The sequence below is a fragment of the Nicotiana tabacum genome, chromosome 1 (genome assembly GCF_000715075.1).
Source record: "Nicotiana tabacum cultivar K326 chromosome 1, ASM71507v2, whole genome shotgun sequence".
NCBI lineage: Eukaryota > Viridiplantae > Streptophyta > Magnoliopsida > Solanales > Solanaceae > Nicotiana > Nicotiana tabacum.
This window is the reverse complement of record NC_134080.1, coordinates 74,943,600-74,950,087: the sequence shown is the minus strand read 5'-3', so window position 1 is coordinate 74,950,087 and position 6,488 is coordinate 74,943,600.

Genomic DNA, 6,488 nt, shown 5'->3' with positions numbered 1-6,488 from the left:
GACTAAGTGTCCCAAAACTCTTCGAAACTCAAAACCGAACATCCCGGAAAATTAAAATAGTAAAAATAAACTCGGGGTAAGTAGTTAACAGGGGATCGAGGCGTAAATTCTTATGACGACCGGCTGGGTCGTCACAAACCCATGACCAGATGGCGTTATATATGTGTATATATGTATATTATATGTATGTGGGATATAGAAAAAGGTTACGGCGTTATATACGCACCACCACCTGATCAGCTGGTATTCGTTGATGATTTTGCCCATAGTGGTCGAGATGATATAGTGGGATGCCCTCAGAGGCCTGATGATGTTATGAAACATGTACCTATGCACGACATGATGTTCATACACATATGCATGAAACTATAAGTATTTCATAATTTACAAAGTTATCTAGATTTACAGGTTGAGTCATGTACTCCATGTTTCTTCCATGTCTATTATGTACTTATTTGTGTGCCTTACATACTCGGTACATTATTCATACGGACGTCCGTTTGCCTAGGGACGTGCGTTTCATGCACGCAGGTCCCGATAGACCGATCGAGAGCCCTCCATGTAGGCTATCGGCTCAGCGGAAGATGTTGGTGTGCTCTATTTGCTTCGGAGTTGTTTGTTTGGTTAGTAAGATTTAGACGTGTATTGTTTGGTATGGCAGAACTCTGTCCCGACCTTTATAAAAATTATGTATTCTTAGAGGCTTGTGGATAGATGCCATGTACGTAAAAGATTGTATGGCCTTGTCGGCCTATGTTTAGTATACGAGTGGTTATTTTGGTCTTATAGGCCCATATGGCTTATGTATAAGTTGGTATCACATGTTGGGTTCTACTTATCTCATGGCAGCCTTCCGGCTCAGTTATCTATGAGAGTATGACATGAAAAGATACGTTATGTTGGTACTCGGTTGAGCAAGGTACCGGGTGCCCGTCGCATCCCATCGGTTTGGGTCGTCAGATGATCTACCCATAAGTCTATAGCAAAACTCTAACACGATGACTCATAGACTCGACTGCACTCCGAATGAGGTGGAGTCTTACCGATCCTTTGCTGAATGCCAATCTCGTCTACTTTGAGGGCTCGCCAAACTGATTATCTATACCTGCAGGCATGAATGCAGCGTCCCCAACAAAAGGACGTCAGTACAAATAATGTACTGAATATGTAAAGCATATAAATCAGTATATAAAGGACATGGAAGAAACATGGAGTAAGGACTCAACCTGTAAGTTTGGATAGCTCTGTAAATCATGAAATATTTATAATGTCATGCATATGTATGTCATGTAATGTATAGGTATGTACGTACATAACATCATCAAGCCTCTAAGGGCATCCTATCATATCATCTCGGTCAATGTGGGCAAATCATCAACATATACCAGCTGATCAGGTGGTGGTATGTATATAATGCCATAACCTTTCCCATATCATATATATATATGTGTGTGTGTGTTAGGGCTGTGCATTTGGATCGGATATCCGAAATCCGATCCGATCCGCTCAAATTCAGATTTCGGATTTCGGATATTTGGATCGGATTCGGATTTGAATTATTAAAAATTCGGATTTTCGGATTGGATTCGGATTTGTATAGTTTGAAAGCGATCCGATCTGAAATTCGAATTTATTAAGGGAATAATAAATACCAATTTTATTTTTTAGGGTTAGGTTAGGTCTTATTTCATTCTGCTGCTCACGCCTCACTTCACCTTCACAGTTCACGCCTTCACTCACGGCCTCACTCCTCAGTCCTCACAAGTCACACCCAGAGACTGTTGCTCAGTGCTCACTTCAGTCTTCACGGCTCACGCCTCAAGCTTCTCCCTCCTGCTCGTCGCTTCCTCTATCTCTTCTCTGTGTTCCGGGCCTTCCGACGACCGCACTGGTAACTGGTAAGACACTAAGAATCACTCATTCTCTCTCATTCTCTCTCTCTTTCTCCCCCTTTCTTAGAGCTTAAAGTGTTTGTTCTCTTTTATTTCTTGGATAAAATTGATGAAATAAATTGGGGGTTTCACTCTTGACTTTTTTATACAGAAATAGACCATACTATACTACTATTTTGAATCTGATTTTACTTTTAATTTTTTGTTTTATTTCGTAGATGGAAGATGAGGTAGAGATGGTGAATAAAGTTCAAGCCCTTGTAAAATGTGGTGAAAGTGGTGCTTCAAATGATTCCACAAGCAACGTCGAATCTGATTCTTATTCGAAGAAAAGAAAAATCATGAAAGAAAGATCAGTGGCTTGGCGACACTTCAGTAAGTTCACTGATGACGAGGGTGTTAAAAAAGCGAAATGCAACTACTGTCCAGAAGAATATGTAGCTAACACCAAAAACAGTGGTACAAGCAATTTGCTATCACATCTTCTCAAGTGTCCGAACAATCCCCACAAGCTGGAGACAAGCCAGACAAAATTAGCTTTTCAACCGAAAGGTAAAACAGGTAATGTCTCACTTATCCCTTGGAAATTTGATCAAGAAGCATGTAAGAGGGCTTTAGCTCTTATGATAATTATAGATGAACAACCCTTCATTTCTGTTGAAAAGGATGGATTTAGAGACTTCGTGAAAGCTCTTCAACCTTTATTTCATATTCCATCTCGTACTACTATGACTAGAGATTGTTTTGAGATTTACCATGATGAAAAACTTGCTTTGAAGTCAATTTTTAAAGAATCAAAACAGAGAATTTGTATTACGACTGATACATGGACATCAATTCAAAGAATTAACTATATGTGTGTTACAGCACATTACATTGACAAGAATTGGAATTTGCATAAAAAGATATTAAATTTTTGTCCAATTACTAGTCACAAAGGTCAAGATTTAGCTAGTGGTGTTGCTAAGTGTTTACTTGAATGGGGAGTAGATAAAGTATTTACTGTGACAGTTGATAATGCAAGTTCTAACGATGTCATGGTTAAAGAATTATCCAAACAATTTACTAGATGGAACACTAACTTGATGGAAGGTAAGCATGTTCATGTTAGATGTATGGCTCACATCATCAATCTAGTTGTTCAAGATGGGTTGAGAGAAGGGAGTGTGTCTGTGGAACGAATAAGACAAGCTGTTAGGTACATTAGACAATCTCCAGCAAGATGGAAGAAGTTTAAAGAATGTTGTGATCTAGATAGGATAACTTCTAAAAAATCATTGTGCTTGGATGTTCCTACTAGGTGGAACTCCACATATTTGATGTTGAAGGTTGCTACAGTTTATGAGGAAGTCTTTACAAAATATTGTGATATTGATTATGGTTTGATGTCATGTATTTCTAACTGTATTTGTGAGGATGGACAGCCTGCAGGTCCACTTTTAAGTACTGATTGGGATAGTGTAAGACGTATTATGAAGTTTCTTGAAATATTTTATGAACTCACCTTGAAGGTATCATGTACACTTTATATTACGTATAATGTGCACTTTCTTGAGATATGTGTTGTTGGTTCTTCTTTGAAAGAGTTGATGCAAAGTGAAGATATTACCTTGAAAGAAATGGCAAATAATATGAAAGAGAAGTTTGATAAGTATTGAGGGGATCCACAAAAGATGAACAAAATGATTTTTATTTCATGTGTGTTCGATCCACGCCACAAGTTTCAATCTCTTTCGTTTGCTCTTGATGCCATGTTTGGAGAAACAATAGGTGTGAAAATACAAATTGAGGTGAAGACATACATGGAATCTTTGTTCAATGTGTATGGAAAGAAGAATGGTGGTTCTGGTTCATTTCCATCTTCTCCATCTTCCAGTTCATGTCCATCTTCCCCTGGTTCATGTCCATCTTCTCCAACTTCATCTACTTCTTCATCATCGCTTTCAAAATTCATGTTAGATTTAAAGAAGCATAAGAAGGGTGAAGGAATTGATTCTAAAACAGAGTTAGATAAATATTTGGGTGAAGATGTTGAGGAAGACTTTGAAAATTTTAAAATTCTGGGGTGGTGGAAGTTGAATTCACCCAGATTTCCCGCACTTGCTGAGATGGCATGTGATATGCTAGCCATTCCTATTTCTAGTGTTGCCTCAGAATCAACCTTTAGTACCGGTGGACGCATACTTGATCCAATTAGGAGTTCATTGACTCCTAAATTGGTTCAAGCTCTTGTGTGTGTCCAAGATTGGCTTCGGAACGAATCAACAACTCCGGTTAAAATTGAAGAAGATTTAGATAATCTTGAACAACTTGAAGCGGGTAGGACTATTTATTTCTTCAATTACTTTGCTTGTGTTTAATGTATACTTATGTTATGTTTCTTTAGATTATTTTTAAACTAATTTATTCTATTACTATCTTATTCTACAGACTTTATTAATACCGGAAGAGAGCCTTGCATCGTCGACATGTAGAAGGTAGGATTTCATTTCCCAAACTTTAGTAATTCTGCTTTTATCCAAATGAATTGATACATTTGGGTGTTGATACTGCTTTTATCCCAGCCTTGGATGTTGATACTGCTTTTATCCCAGCTTTGGGTGCTGATACATTTTCCAGCCTTGCTTTTATCCAAATTATGTTGTGCTGATATACCACACCAAGTATTTGAAATACTAGAGCAAGAGTGATATACCACACCAAGTATTTCAGCCTTGTTCTGTTGAAATGGATATTGCAACATGCTTGCATACTTTGTTCTGTGGTACAAGTGTAGTGTGTTTGAACTTTGAAGTTTGACAAATGTTCTGCCCAGAACTTGAAAGTGCAGTGTTGCAGTGCTGCATACTGATCGAGTGCTATGTAATGGATTCTATGATAGAATTAGGATTTGCAGCTTTCCTTTTCTTGTTGAATTATAATTATTAACTATGTGTATGTCAATTAGGACTGATGTTCACAAGAATTATTACTATGTTGAATTGAACTATTTTTATGTTAATTTTGTTGAAAGTGTAGTAGGGCTGTGCATTCATACTGATCGAGTGCTATGTAATGGATTCTATGATAGAATTAGGATTTGCAGCTTTCCATTTCTTGTTGAATTATAATTATTAACTATGTGTATGTCAAATTGTCAATTAGGACTGATGTTCACAAGAATTATTACTATGTTGAATTGAACTGTTTTTATGTTAATTTTGTTCTGTTATGAACTGTTGAATCCGATCCGAAAATCCGATCACCAAATCGATCCAAAATTATGCAATCCGATCCAATCCGATATAAATTGGATCGGATTTGGATTGCATTTTGTGGAATCCGAAATTCGAAATTTCAATCCGAAATGTGCTAAATCCGATCCGATCCGATCCATGCACAGCCTTAGTATATATACATATATATACACGTATATATTGCCATCTGGTCATGGGTCAATGTGAATGTATAAATGCATGAAATGCATATGAAATACGTTAATAAAATCTCTCGGTACGTCATACGGCCATTATGCCTCTAATTAATATCATGAAATAAACTTTACCAACTTACGTATTCTTGAGACCCATGAACAAACGATAGAATAATAAGACATATGGGGAATCAAGAACATAGGATCCTCTGGTATTTCTATGAATAGAGTCACGTATGGAAGTTGTGCATTTGCTCGTTTCCTTTGTATCATACAGATCATGCCAAAAAGAAAGAAGGGATAGCCTTAACATACCTGAATCACAAAAACCAAGTTATTCTTATTTTGGAGTACTTGACATAGCCCAGACCTAGCATCCTCCATGCCATTTTGAATAGTTCTACCACTAAAACATCTTTGCTTTTAGGATAAGCAGTATTATTTTACTTCTAGTTTGTCGGTTGATTTTCCATCAAGTTTGAGCTTATTACTGGAATAATTGGGGAGGTCCCTAATTGTTATGACCCAATTTTATTATAGGTCATGATGACGCCCAATACCGTTGTCACGCAAGCCAACCTGAAGATATTAGTGTGTTCTCATTTTACTTTACCAAGACAACTCCAGCATTTTGTTAACTTGAATTTAAAACAAGTGATAATTAGCAACTTAAAGTAATAGATATACAACCCAAAAGAATAGTCTACCAATGTGTGTGCCAATACCTGGTGTCACAAGTATATGGGCATCTAGTAGAATATACAAAAGAATAAATCTATCCTACTGTCTGAAATAGAATAGACAGTCAAAAACAAAAGAGAGACTCCATCATGCTGCTGGACGGCATAGGAAGGGAACAACTCACCGTGGAATTTCGGCCTACTATCAAGGATGCACACTAGATGGGTAGCTAGATGTTCCTGCCTCAGATCCTGTACGGAAGCGTAGTATGAGTACATAAATAACATGTACCCAGCAAGTATCCAGTCTAACCTCGAAGAAGTGGTGACGAGGGGTCGACTTGACACTTACTAAGGTCAATACCAATAATAATTAAAGATTACACTAAGCATGGATAACATGGTAATAATGGCAAGCTCAGAATTTAAAGAGAACAGTATATCAGTTTCAGTCATGTCTTATAATAGTTGCACTTCAAGGCATTTAATAGAGTAAGTCATGGA